This window comes from Eriocheir sinensis, chromosome 1 (genome assembly GCF_024679095.1).
Source record: "Eriocheir sinensis breed Jianghai 21 chromosome 1, ASM2467909v1, whole genome shotgun sequence".
Lineage (NCBI taxonomy): Eukaryota > Metazoa > Arthropoda > Malacostraca > Decapoda > Varunidae > Eriocheir > Eriocheir sinensis.
The window spans coordinates 22,645,768-22,660,781 of NC_066509.1; the positions used below are offsets into that span (position 1 = coordinate 22,645,768).

Here is a 15,014-nt window from a genome sequence, read left to right on the forward strand (position 1 = left end):
GTAGCTTAACTATTTTTGAGGTATCTGCCACAGCACCCTATCCAGCCTTCACTTATTTTTTTTCATTGTAAAATGATTTACTAATGGGGTAAAGAAAAATATATTTGTTCTTATGTTTTATTAGGTATTATCTACACTATATCAATTTGTTTTTTTAGGAAAAGTATGATGTTGAAAGCATTTGCTAATATATATATATATATATATATATATATATATATATATATATATATATATATATATATATATATATATATATATATATATATATATATATATATATATATATATATATATATATATATATATATATATATATATATATATATATATATATATATATATATATATATATATATATATATATATCTCTATATATGTGTGTGTGTGTGTGTGTGTGTGTGTGTGTTAAATACAAGCAAAGCATACAACATTCTATGCATGCTAAATTACTATAAGGCCTTTGCAACTGTGGTAACCCGGATGTCACACTGGTCCTGTGTCCCAGGGTAATGGGTTCCCTAACACCACAGGCTCATGGGCTAATGTTACAGAGATGAGCACCGAGGCCACGTGCTGCTACAGCGTATGCCCCCAGCCTTACTTTTACCTTTTGCAAAATGCTCTTAGCTGAGTAAAAATATCATACTAACTGTACAAGTGCCAGATAATGGCAAGCATTGCATACTGCTTGACAAGGCAGAGAACAAAAGCTTCTAAGCATTACAACTGAAATAAACAATGGGAGACACTCAAAGCTTGTTAACTGAACATGACCCAATTTATAACAAGCAAAACCAACAATGGTGCGTTATATACAATGAAAACTGTATAAAAATGTTGCAAGGCACATCAATATAAGAGCAAAGCATCATAAAACATGCTGAAATACATGATGGAGGACATCAAGAAGGTAACACATGAGTTGTCTTAAATGGAATGCAATAACTTGGTGGTCCTGGGAGACAGGCGAGCCTGGAGGTGAAAATGGAATGTAGGACACGGTATGATCTCACAAGCTCTGACCTTGGTGTCAGGGTCATGAAGATATTAAGCTCAGTAGACACAACTATGCAGCGGAGGCACATATGATAAAAGCAAATGAGACAAAATAAGGCAACTCATAGAGTAAGAAAATATCAGGAAAGTTATGCTGCAGTATGTGACACACCAAATTACAGGGCAGAGAGTGATATGTATTTCATAGGCTACATCAGTAAACATGTAGCATTTATTGCAGGTCTCACACATTAAAGTTGGATGTAATAAAATATATGTTTTATGCACACATTAAAGTTGGATGTAATAAAATATATGTTTTTAGCACACATTAAAGTTGGATGTAATAAAATCATTTGATATGAAACTCCTTGAACTGGCCAACCAAACAAACCACACACTGCCCCCCCCCCCCCCCCCCTTCAAAAAAGCATTAATTTTCACAAGGTTTATGAGGCATTAGTCATGAATATCAACTGCCATTACATTTTGTAAATCATACCTATGTGATTATGTATATCATATAAAGCAGAAAAAAATTTGCAAGCTGTAATACAAACAAGATTACTCCTGGAAGCCACATTAATGATGCCAGACATGTGATGATAGACACTTAGTGTGATGAAATTACATGCTGTATTTCACATTATGAAACCAAGCCAAGTGTCACTGCAGGACATATTAGGTAAGGCAGACACCAAAAGCTTGCTACCTGAACAAGATTAAATATAACAGGCAAAATCCACAATAAAGTATTGCGTACTGTTGGGTAGGGAAGAGAACAAATGCTTCCAAGCATTACACCTGAAATAAACAATGGCAGATATTCAAAGCTTGTGAACTGAACAAGATCTGATTTATAATAGGCAAAACCAACAATGGTGCATTACATGCAATATCTGGCAGGGGATTCCTTGCATTACAATTGGAAAGTGGCAGACACCTAAAGCTTGTTAACTGAACAAGATCTGATTTATAACAGGCAAAATGAACAATGGTGCATTACGTGTGATATCTAGCAGGGAAGATAAATGATTTCTTGCATTACAACTGGAAAGTGGCAGACACCCAAAGCTTGTTAATTGAACAAGATATGATTTATAACAAGCAAGCCCAACAATGGTGCATTACTTGCAATATTTGGCAAAGTATATGGAAAAAAATTCTTGGCGTAACAAGAGTAATACTAAATAATGGCAAATCCCACAAAGTTTCTCTTCTTTTGACAAAGCCTGTGCTCTTTGCTGCAGGGCTGTCAGAGTCTGTTTGCTCCAGCCAACATGTACTGAAATACCCGTGAGTCATGATTGAAGTGTTGAAACTGAAGACAAGTGAAATACTGTGCTCAGAAATCTATTAGCATTTGGACTTTGATAGTATAAGGCCAGAGCAAACCTCCTCTCTTGTAACCCATATCTCCTACTAGGCTTAGATCTTGGCATCTTGCAGCATGTTGAACCTGACCTCATAAAAAATCCATCCCTATTGGATCTAAAAAATTGCTGGCTCTGGGCAAAAACTGCCCAGGATTTGTAACAGCCTGGGCTTTGAGCTGCCTTGCCTCCCGGTGCAGACGACAGACTGTTGTGTGCAGCAATTTTCACTTTTCATGTCTGAAAATACATGAAAAAATATTTAATCACAATTAATCACAATCCTAAATAATAAAATATGTGCATGTAATTGCATTATTTTCAGTGCTATAAGGACAGTGAATCTAAGCATTGACATTATGTCTGCACGCCAGCATCGATGTAAGGCTTCACTTAGATTGCCTGACAAGAGTAATATTTTCAGGAGAGATGGGGGAGAGGATACAACTGGAGACTCTTGACAGATATAATGTCAAGATCTACAAGCACCCATTTACCATATATATCTTTGATGTTCAGTCCATACTAAAACATTTGTCAATGTGTTGCCACACTAAAAATATAAAAATTCCCTGTTTCTGCAATGTTAGTCATACCTAAGCCCTGCTAAACCATCCAAGTGAATCAAGAATGAGTTCTGGGCGGCAGCATGAGCCAATACTAAATGGCACCACTATAAAAAAAAATTGCCTGCATCATGACGGGCCTGGGCCAACCGCCAGGCGCCTGAAGAAAACCTACCGGCACTATAGGCAGGTGGGAAATAAAAAAAAAAAAAAAAGGATCACATCAGAAGAATGGACAAAGGTTTGTTAGTGGCACTTCAAGGTTATGCTACCTCTTCAAAGATTGGCCAGTCATGGTTTAAAGTGGAACAGGATAAACAAGAAACAGGTAGATATCTGTGGACACTACTGTCACTATCAATTGCCAGCCTATGGCAAAATTTGAACCTATGCTATCAAAAACATAAGACCCATATGCTGATCACTCGACTAATCATAACGGTACTACACCCATAGAAACATAATAAAGAGTTTAAATATATCATTCAAAATTTCAACCTTTTTACATACTTTTTTTTTGAGATATGAAGCCTACTGGTGTAACAGTTGAATATTGAACTCAATTTGTATGCAGAGATGTGAAGTATGTTATTAAGCTGTAATGTTTCCAACACATTAGTTGTGATTAAAGCAACACGGAATAGTAACTAAAGAGGATAAATTATCACTGAGAACAAGAGGTTCCTTACTATATTGTGGTGAGCTTGATGGCCGAGTCAAGTTTCCTCCAACCCCATCAAGTTCACACCCTGTTGAGAGGCAATTTTTTAATCAAAATGAAAAATGGATGGAAATGGTCACTAAAACTAGTTATTATACTTGGTGTCACAAATTTGGGCAAAGAATTTAGGGAAGGACTCCTGGACTTGGCGTCACTGATGAGGTAAATGATCTTGTGCACTCATTGGGCTATAATATATACATTGTTATAATGTGTATTATTGTCTTGTTACTATATATTACCTACTGATAATGGAAATACATGTCAGGATTAATCATCAAATACAAGGAAAAAAGAATCATGTATGGAAATTGTGAACTTTTAAGTTCATGTAACAAACAAAGTTTATTATACACAAAAAGGTTGGATACTTCAGATGTAAAAGATTTTTGGATATAACATCACCCCCTTCCTCCATATTGGTTCTTTAAAGCAAGGGTTGACTACAGCTGATTATTATTTGCGGCAGGTTACACGACACTTTTTTTAGTGCAAACCATCTGGAAATCAATGATCATTATATGGAATACTTCTCATGAGTAGCTACTAAAACTTGACAACCTAGAAGGATGCACCATCAGACTGTAAAGGATAGATATATTATAAGACATAGCTACATTGGTGGATCCAAAGGGGTCCCAGGCCCCCCCAATGTTCCTGAGTGATACAGGAAAACTAGCTCAAAAGCACGCTGCGGCTAAAACAATGCTTTGGCACAAAGTCCAGGCCGTTATACCCATTGATTTAGGTCACTTCACCAGTTTTTCAAGACCAGGACTGCCGAGAATGGCTAATCGGTAATGCTAATGCTCCTTCCACCCGCAAAAAGTCTGACGTCCTCCCAAAAACTCATTTCCTGGATCTACACCCAAAGACATACCGTAACATGGTTCAGTGATCATGGACAAAAAAAAAATGTTAAGACAATCAATATCCAATCATTTCAGGATACATAAATCAGCATCCATATGAAGGAATTCTACAACTTAAAAGTGATGTTGAGCAGGGCATGTGTCAAGTGACTTGCACAGTCTATTTTGTGAAGTCATAATTAGATTAATATCACAACAATCAACAAACACCAGATGAAGTATTCATACCAAAATCAGTACATGGAGCTGGTGCACTGCAATGGGAAGCACATTCCTGTAGCTCACCAAGAGGGTTGAATGATGCCATGTACTTCAGGGGGGGTGGCTAAATGTCTTCACCCTTGGCCTCTTTCTTGGCCTCTCCCCCTTCAGCTGCCACATTCTCTTGGATGATATCGGACGTGTTCGGATCTGTTGGGATGTGGTTGTGTTAGATGTGGAATAACATACGACAGTGGAACATGGAAGGAAAGAGTATGTCCACACGGTAAAATACAGAGATGAGGATTGCACTGCATTAGTTGAGTGATTACAAGATGTAAATTGAAATTCTTTGGATACTGAAAGGATGTACGGGGACAACTGGGTGAGAAGAGAGAGAGATGCAGATTTTTGTTATATAGCTAGATACACCAATGAAGACTTAGGACATACACATTCAGAAAGACCACAATTTTGGCTGCTAGACAGAAAAACACTAGATGTCAAAGTGCCAGGACATTGAAGGAAGTAATAATAAGAAAAGCAATAATAATTAATGAGTATAAATATATTTCTGATATTTTTGTTTATTTTAATGCTAGTATTGGAATTTTCAAACACTAAGAATATAATAAATAAATATTGATAAATTAATTAAAATAAATACATTAATTGTACTAATACTACCACTAACAATATTAACAGCACTGCACCTAATAGACTGAGCAATAAACTGAGTCTGATATGTAACCATAATTAAACTGTCTCTGTCTGAGTGTTATGTGAAGCTTGCTCCATGCACCATGATAGGAATGGCATAGATGCATGCAGGTTGCTGAGATGCTTACAGTCACCAGCCACTTGTAGATATGGCACCAAAATGTGTTGGAAGCATTGGCGGCCAACTTCCATTTATTTAACTATTATTTTCTTTAAACAAAGGAGACAGCTCAAGAGCAACAAAGCGTACTAGAAAAAAAAGCCCCACTACTCGCCACTCCCAAACAGACAAAAGTAGAGTCTTGATACACTCTTCTTGAAGGTCAAATTATAGGCAGGAGGAAATGCGGACAATGGAAGGCTGTTCCAGAGTTTATCAGTGTAAGGGATGAAAGGGTGGAGATGCTGGTTAACTTTTGCATAATATGTTTGGCAAGATAGAACATGCAGTAATTGACTTAAATTAGAAAAGTATAGATTTAGGAGGGAAATGGGCAGGCATTGGTTTAATAATAGGGTGGTGGGGGAATGGAATAGACTCAGCAATCACATAGTGAGTGCAGGGACGATAGCTTGTTTTAAGAGTAGACTGGATAGCTACATGGACGAGGCTGACAGGTGGTAATGGGGAGGAATCTGGAGCTGCCGTGTGTAGGCCATTCGGCCTCTTGCCGCGGGAGGAGGGGAGGCATGCAGTTAGCAAGTTCAGAACAGCTGTCAGCGTGAAAATGATTAGAATTTCCACATTATCATTATTTATATATATATCACTTACCCCGGGTGGCATCCTTCCGTAATAAATGTAGCTTCACACCAGGCTGTGTCCTCTTTATCAGCACAAAGGGACATGATTTGAGGCTCCGGCTGGTAAACGTGGCGGCCGCGGCGGTGTTATGATTTTTGAACGAGGCAGCGTTGCAATCAGAGCAGAGAAAGCTATTGCTGCAAATAGCGGTATAATAAACTATAAGTTAAACCAAGATAATTATATTCACCCACTCTTTCCCCCTACAAACCAATGACTCAGTGTATATATATCATCATTACTGATGGAAGTCAGCGTGCGTGCTAAAACAATGAGTTTGGAAGAAAAAACATGATCACATAGTTTAAAAGAACGGCAGTAGGGCTACAATTCCTTGGTTCATTCCAGTATATATACAGAGAGGTTAAACACATAAAACACATCTAACCACACATGCAGAGAAAGTAATATAATTGTGGTATAATAATATAACAATAATAGCATTACTCATGACATACAGTCAGGCTATATCTACCTAGTAAATATATACAGTATATATAGTTCCTACTGTTCATTTTAATATTTATCTACCTTTATTTTTTTTATTTAAAATGGGAAATAACCAGACTGAAGAAAAAAAGTAGCAACATTTGCTGCTTGATCCCATGTAGCAACACTGCTGATGGGTTCTGGGGGTTGGGGGTGGGTCTGGAGGGGGGGAGGCGCCTGGATGTAAACAAAGCTGCTCCTGCGCCATCTGTTGCAACCGACATACACCAACACCCGCCCACGGTCTCCCATAGAGGCCCCCTCTCCTGTTCTATAGTCTCCTTGGAGGGTACCCACCTCCTCAGTAGCTTCATGTGCCCGCTTGACAGTGTAGGGGAAGGTCACGTTGTCTCGCTCTCTCTGCTCACCTTTGTTGTAGGCCTACATTCGGGTGCGGCATACCCATGGTTGGTGATACAGGGTGTTGTACATGTCCCTAGGATATTGTTTACGTACTTTTTTAGTGATCACCTGTGCAGTGGATCACAGGACCTGGGAGGCCATACAAGAAGTTTGGAAGCCATCGGATGATAATTTTTTTTATGAAATTTTTTTTTTGAAATTTTTGAACATTTTTCCTATTTTTAGTAACGTTGTCTCGCTCTCTCTGCTCACCTTTGTTGTAGGCCTACATTCGGGTGCGGCATACCCATGGTTGGTGATACAGGGTGTTGTACATGTTCCTAGGATATTGTTTACGTACTTTTTTAGTGATCACCTGTGCAGTGGATCACAGGACCTGGGAGGCCATACAAGAAGTTTGGAAGCCATCGGATGATAATTTTTTTTATGAAATTTTTTTTTGAAATTTTTGAACATTTTTCCTATTTTTAGTAACATTTTTCAGTACCTGATTTTCATACCAAAACAATACGTTTTTCAGTTCTTCTTAATGTTAAGTCAAGATACAAAGTTTGAAGTCCCTTCATGTAACTTTATTCCATTAAAACTTTACATTTATTTTATTTATTTATTTTTTTCAAAATCGGGTATGATGTACCCATGGTTAGTAGTGGTGTGACTTTTTCTAAGGTTAGTGTTCTAGGGTTAAATCGCTTGATATAGTGATTCCAAGATCCATTTATCTACTTACTGCAGAAAGTTGTTGGCCATTCATTACGTACCGAACGCGATTGTTATTTTTTCCGATGTGCAACACTTTACATTTCTCAACGTTAAATTTCATTTGCCATTGATTGGCCCAACGTGCAAGTCGATCTAGATCTGATTGTAAAGCTTCTTCGTCGAGTATCGCAGTTACTTTACTAGCAATTTTTGTGTCATCAGCAAATTTTGATACTTTGCAAGTGAGCCCATCATCGATATCATTAACATAAATTAAGAAGAGCATGGGGCCAAGCACTGATCCTTGAGGTACGCCGCTTTTGACATCGAGCCAGTTAGATGTAACACCGTTTAGAACTACTCTCTTTTTCCGCTCAGAGAGCCAGTCCGCAAGCCAATTGTGAATGTTACCCGAGATACCGTGCTTTTGTAGTTTGCTGAGCAATCGTTGGTGGGGACCTTATCAAATGCCTTTTGAAAATCCAGATATATGATATCTACTGATCTGCTTTCATCGAACACCTCAAAAATATAGTGAAAAAAATCAAGTAAGTTAGTCAAACACGAACGTTTACTACGGAAGCCATGTTGCGAATTATTTATTATATTATTTTCTTCGAAGAATTTCACCATATTGTCGCGAATGATAGTCTCCATTAACTTACAAACAATAGATGTCAGGCTAATTGGTCGATAGTTTCCTGGATGAGACTTGTCCCCCTTTTTGAAAATTGGTGTGACATTTGCAAGTTTCCAATCCGACGGAACTTTTCCAGCTGTTAAAGATTTATTGAATATGATGGAGAGCGGTTTACAAATTTGATGTTTGATTTCTTTTAAGACCCTAGGGGTAATTTTGTCTGGACCAGGAGCTTTGCTTACTTTAACCTTTTCAATTGTACGTAAAATGTCACTTTCTACGATGAGCAAGCCACTTAACATCTTTTCGGTCCTTCTAACCTCCGGTGGTTGAGGTGATAAACAATCTTCGTCGGTAAATACGGATGCGAAAAAGTTATTTAGGATTGTAGCCATTTCATTTTCATCGTTCGTGTGGTTACCATTTTCATTAGCAAGCGGTCCGATACCACAAGTGAGTGACTTTTTATTATTTACATACCTGGAAAATTCTTTAGGATTAGATTTACTTGTTTCCGCTATTTATTCTTCAAGATTTTTCTTGCTTCGTTTTATTAATTTCTTGGTTTCGCGGCGAATTTTGTCCAACTCTAGTTTGTCAGCCTCGCTCTGAGATGATATGTATCTACTGTATACGCGTTTTTTAAGAGATAGGCTATTTTGAATCTCGTTATTTCACCATTTGGGTTTCTTCTTAGAAGCTGAACGTCTGTTACGATAGGGTACGCATATGCTTATGGCATTGTTCAATATTGTGGTGAAGGCCCCCCAAGATTTATCAATATCTGTTTCCGCCGTGATTTCAGTCCAGTCAGAATTATTTAGAATTGATCGGAGTCTTACGCAATTCGCTCTCTTGATAATCAGGCACCTTTTCTTTACTAGGAGTTACTTTACTTTCTTTCATATTGATGCTGAATGTGATTGTTCGGTGATCGCTAGAACTAAAAATTGGCCCAACATTTACTTCGTTAACTAGATCAGCTGTCGTTGAAAAGATAAGGTCAAGTATATTATTTTCCCGAGTCGGTTCTTGAACGTGTTGATGCAAATCACTTTCTAGTAAATTTGTGTACAGGTCGAGCCCTGTATGACAGTTTAACGGTTCACCCCATCTTTTCACTGGCAAGTTAAAGTCCCCAACAATTGCTGCCTCGCAACTGCTACTTGTTTCTAATAATAATTCACTTAATGCGTGGTCGATATCAAGAGTCTGCCTTGGCGGTCTGTAGATAAGTCCAATTACTATTTTACGAGATTTATTTTTAATTTCAATGAAGACCGTGTCTACATTGGTTATAATATCTGTTTTCACGGATACTGGATGGAGAGAGTTGTGGATATAAAAGATAACGCCTCCACCCTGTCTGTTCTCTCTTTCATGACTAAAAATGGTATAACCCGGTAATCTATATTCCGCAGTGAAATCTCTATTTGAAGTGTCTATCCAAGATTCTGTGACTCCGATGATGTGATAATGGTTTGTAGCTACGAGGACTTCTAAGTCTTCAAATTTGTTAGGCTACGAGCGTTTACATAGCAAGCTTTAATGTGATTCGAGTCGGGAGTTTTGCGGGTTGAGTGCACCCTTACGGTGGAGCTGCTGGTAAGGGGAAGAGAAGGGAAAGGAGAGGAGTAAATGGAAGGGGACGGAAGAGAGAATTAGGGAATGGGAGAGGAGAGAATGGAAGTGAAGTGGGGGAAAGGGGAAAAGAGAGGGGGAAGGAGAGGGGTACGGAGGGATAAAGGAGAAGGAATGGAACAGAACAGGGGAATGGAAGGGAAGGAATGGGAGTGCAGTGGAGAGAAGGGGAAAGGAAAGGGGGGAAGGGAAGGGAGAGGGGAAGGAAGGGGAAGTGAAGGGAAAGGTAATGAAAGTTATGGGAGGATAAAGAACTGGACGGGGATTGGAGGGGAGAGAGGGGAGAAATGGAGGGGGAAGGGAGGGAAGGGGAAGAGGAGGAAAGCAGGGAATGGAAGGGAAATTACAAATAATGGAATGGGAAATGGAATAAAGGGATACAGGGAAGAAGAAATATAAAGAAAAAGATGGGAGGAAGGGAAGAGAGAGGAAAGAAGAAGGGAACAGAAACGGAAAGAACTGGCATACAAAAAATAATAAAAAGTAAACAAAAAAATAAACAATAAGATTTTTCCTTTAACCTTTCCTTCCTTCCCTCCCTTCAATCTTTAAATATATTTTTTCTTCACCTCCTCTTTTCCTTCTTTCTCTTCATCTTCTCCCTCCCTCTTCCTTTTCCGTCTTCGTCTCCTCTCTCCTTTCTTTCCCTTCTCCTCCTCTCTCTTCCTTCACCTCCATTTCTGTCTCCACCCTATCGACCTGTTACTCCCTTCTCTTCTTTCCTCTTTCCATCCTCCATCTATATCCTGTTGACCTTCCTGCTCTTTCCTTTTCACTTTAGCTTTTTTTTTTCCCTTCCTTCACCATTATTTTCCCTGCACCTCTCTCTCTCTCTCTCTCTCTCTCTCTCTCTCTCTCTCTCTCTCTCTCTCTCTCTCTCTCTCTCTCTCTCTCTCTCTCTCTCTCTCTCTCTCTCTCTCTCTCTCTCTCTCTCTCAATGCCTCGACAGACAAACCGGACGATACTGAGAATGGAAACAGTCATCGAGAGAGAGAGAGAGAGAGAGAGAGAAGGAACGAAGGAAGGAAGGAAGGAAATAAGGAAGGAAATAAGGAAAAAAATAAGAAAGGAATAAAGGAATAAACCAATGAAGGAAGGAAGAGAGGGAAGAAGGAAGGGAGGGAGGAATGAAGGGAGGGAGGAAGATGGGAGAAAGAAAGGGGGAGGAAAATAGTGAAGGAGAGAAAGTAGGAAAGAAAGGAAGATGAAATGAAAGATAATTGAAAGGGGAAGAGGAGGTAAAAAGGAAGAAGAAAAAAAAATAATAAAAGAAAAATGGATGTAAATGAGGGAGGAAGAAAAGAATTGAACAGAGAAAGGAAGAGGGGAAGAGAGAAAAAAAAATGATGAAAAAAGCAAAGAAAATTCAGGATAGATTAATATATGGCAAAAAAAGACATAAAATACAAATATAAGACGAAGGACGATAAGTAAGAGAAGAGGCAAGAAGGAAAGAAGGAAGGAAATACAAAAAGTGAAAGGAGGGCGAAAGAAGGAAAGACTTAAATGAAAGGAAGAAAAGGAGGGACCGAAGACAGAAAACTGGAACGAAGAGACGACAAGGAGGAGGAGGAGGAGGAGGAGGAGGAGGAGGAGGAGGAGGAGAAAGAGTAAAACGCATCTACCATTAGTTAGTGTTGCCTGTTGGCTCTCCTTTCTCCTTCCTTCGCGTCCAGTCTCTCTCTCTCTCTCTCTCTCTCTCTCTCTCTCTCTCTCTCTCTCTCTCTCTCTCTCTCTCTCTCTCTCTCTCTCTCTCTCTCTCTCTCTCTCTCTCTCTCTCTCTCTCTCTCTCTCTCTCTCTCTCTCTCTCTCTCTCTCTCTCTCTCTCTCTCTCTCTCTCTCTCTCTCTCTCTCTCTCTCTCTCTCTCTCTCTCTCTCTCTCTCTCTCTCTCTCTCTCTCTCTCTCTCTCTCTCTCTCTCTCTCTCTCTCTCTCTCTCTCTCTCTCTCTCTCTCTCTCTCTCTCTCTCTCTCTCTCTCTCTCTCTCTCTCTCTCTCTCTCTCTCTCTCTCTCTCTCTCTCTCTCTCTCTCTCTCTCTCTCTCACACACACACACACACACACACACACATTTCATAGTCTTTCTTTACCCATAACTGCTATCTCTTTTCAGGACTCCTCCTCCTCCTCCTCCTCCTCCTCCTCCTCCTCCTCATATTTGTTTCTCACGGGCACAATATTACACAAAGTCGCCATTCCTTCAGTGCAGACGAGGAGGAGGAGGAGGAGGAGTAAACGATGCTTATGTGAAAATGGAGGACTGACACAGATAAGGAGGAGGAGGAGGAGGAGGAGCTCGAGTCGTCAATGGGGTTACGGAATTAGGAAGACACACAAGAAAGGAATAGGGAGAATGGGAATAGAGGATGAAAAGTCGTCCTCATCGTAGTAGTAGTAGTAGTAGTAGTAATAAGATGAAACATAAATGAAATATGAGGAAGGAAAAGGGACAAATATCGTAGTGGGGAAGGAAGGGGAGGGGGAGGAAGGAGAGAGAGAGAGAGAGAGAGAGAGAGAGAGAAAAAGAAATAAATTACATAGATTTACATAGAAAATCAGACCACACAGACCTCATGGTCCAGACTCGGTGGTCTGTCCTTAAACTTAAGCTATTCTACATTAATTAATGAGATGTCTCCAAAACGTTGCATTTCAACTCTAGTTAATATTAAGTTCAAGGAAATGACGGTCGAGCTTGTTTTTAAAGGAGTCAATAGTGTTACACTGGACCACTGACGATGGGAGTTTATTCCATTCTCGCACTACAACGTTGGTGAAGAAAAATTTGGTGCAGTCTGAATTTACTTGTCTACATTTGAGTTTTATGCCGTTGTTCCTCGTTCGCAAAGTGTCATCGGTCATAAACAATTTTGTTCTGTCTACATTCGTGAAACCATTAAGTATTTTAAAATATTCGATCAGTTTTCCTCGGAGGCGATGTTTCTCAAGAGAGAACATGTTAAGGGTGGAAAGCCTTTCTTCGTAGGATTTGTTGCGCAAGGTAGGGATCATTCTTTGTTGCCCGACGCTGAACACTTTCTAATTTAGCAATGTCCTTTGCATGGTGGGGAGATAAAAACTGTACCGGATATTCCAAGTGGGGTCTGACTAAACTATTGTAGAGGGGAAGTATTACATCTTTATTGTTGGATACAAATTTTCTTTTAATGAAGCCCAACATTCTGTTCGCTTTATTTGCTGCATCGATACATTGATGTGAGAATTTGAGGTTTGACGCGATTTTGACCCCCAGGTCCTTAACGAGTTGAACGCTTGTGAGTTTAACGCCGCCCATTTCGTAATCGAACTTCTTATTTCTTGTTCCAACTTGGAGGACCTGCCACTTGTCTACGTTGAAGGGCATCTCCCATTTATCCGACCAAGCTGAAATATTGTGCAAATCCTTTTGGAGGCTTTGCCTGTCTTCATCAGTGAGAACCGAGTAACCAATCTTTTTGTCGTCTGCAAATTTACTTATGCAATTATTGAGTCCAACATCCACATCGTTGATGTAAATAATGAAGAGCACTGGGCCAGGAACCGAGCCCTGAGAGACGCCACTAGTGACCGGCGCCCACTCTGAGTTATATCCGTCAATCACCACTCTTTGTTGTCTGTTGCTCAACCAATTCGCGATCCATTGGTTTACTTGACCGTCAATACCTATTTGCTTTAATTTATAGAGTAAATTATGATGTGGACTTTATCAAAAGCTTTCTGGAAATCAAGATAGACTACGTCGAATGATTTGTTTACGTCATAAACTGAGAAGAGGTCGTTATAAAAGGTCAATAGGTTTGATAGGCAGGGTCTTTTGTTACGGAAACCATGTTGTGAATCCCCAATTAATGAGTGGCTTTCGAGGTAACTCACAATTTTGTCTCTAATTATGCTCTCAAGTAGCTTACCTACAATTGAAGTTAGGCTAATGGGTCTGTAATTACCTGGAAATTTTTGTCTCTTTTCTTAAAAATCCGTGTCACGTTAGCCTTTTTCCAATCCGAAGGGACGATGCCTTGTCGCAAGGACATATTGAATACGATTGTGTGGGAGGAGAGTATTTCGCTCTTTGTTTCTTTAAGCAGTATAGGATATACTTTGTCGGGTCCGGGACTTTTATAAATTTTAAGTGATTGGAGAGCTTTAAGGACTTCATCGGTTGTTATTTCAAAATTAGGCAATGCATGCTCGAGATTTACATTAGTACTGGTGTTGGTGGTAGTGGGAGGAAGACCGTTAGTATTAAACACCGAGAAAAAGTAATTGTTTAAGAGGTTCGCAATGTGTTGGCTGTCAGTCACTAGTGCACCGTCGCTGTTTGTTAAAGGTCCAATTCCACTTCTGATCGCCTTTCTGTTGTTTATGTAACTGAAGAAGGATTTTGAATTATTTTTACAGTTGGCAGCAATATTTTCTTCATATCTACGCTCGTCGCCTGGCATCATGATAAAGTCTAATGTTTTCGGGCGTGCTTTGTTCTTTCTTTAACCTGTAAAACATTTTTCACTCTTTGACTGAGTGTTTAATTTCGTTATTAAACCAAGGTGGGCTTTTATTTGTGTTAATTCGCTTCTCGCACAAGGAGACGAATGTGTTCTGCTGAGTGAGTAAATGATTTTTAAAGATTAGTCAGGCTTCCTCTATATTGCCGTTATCTGATAGTTGTATTTCTGTTAGTTTTTGTCGGATTTCTACGAAGTTAGCTCTTTTGAAATTGGGCACCTTTACTTTATTTTCAGTCACTGATGTTTGAGCTTTAATGTCGACGCGCACTAATTTATGATCACAAGAACCGAGGTGTTCTCCTACCGTGCCATTACTGACTAGGTTATCTTGGGTCGTTATAACAAAGTCGAGTATATTATTTTGTCGATTTGGTTCAGAAACCACTTGGCTTAGATAATTTTCTTCTGAAAATTCGATC

At 39.3% G+C, this 15,014-nt stretch overlaps 1 long non-coding RNA gene across 2 annotated transcripts; it reads right to left on the bottom strand.

Annotated features, from left to right (window-relative positions):
• Window positions 1-1,995: 1,995 nt before the first annotated feature.
• On the bottom strand, window positions 1,996-6,336 carry LOC126995451 (uncharacterized). Of its 2 annotated transcripts, XR_007750342.1 has the most exons (4): window positions 6,228-6,336; window positions 4,760-4,942; window positions 3,628-3,687; window positions 1,996-2,612 (listed from the first exon to the last, which is right to left on the bottom strand). It is a non-coding gene; the product is annotated as an uncharacterized LOC126995451 (long non-coding RNA). The 2 variants fall into 2 exon arrangements; XR_007750335.1 differs by lacking the exon at window positions 6,228-6,336 and having other exon boundaries at window positions 4,760-5,807.
• Between the last annotated feature and the right edge of the window lie 8,678 nt (window positions 6,337-15,014).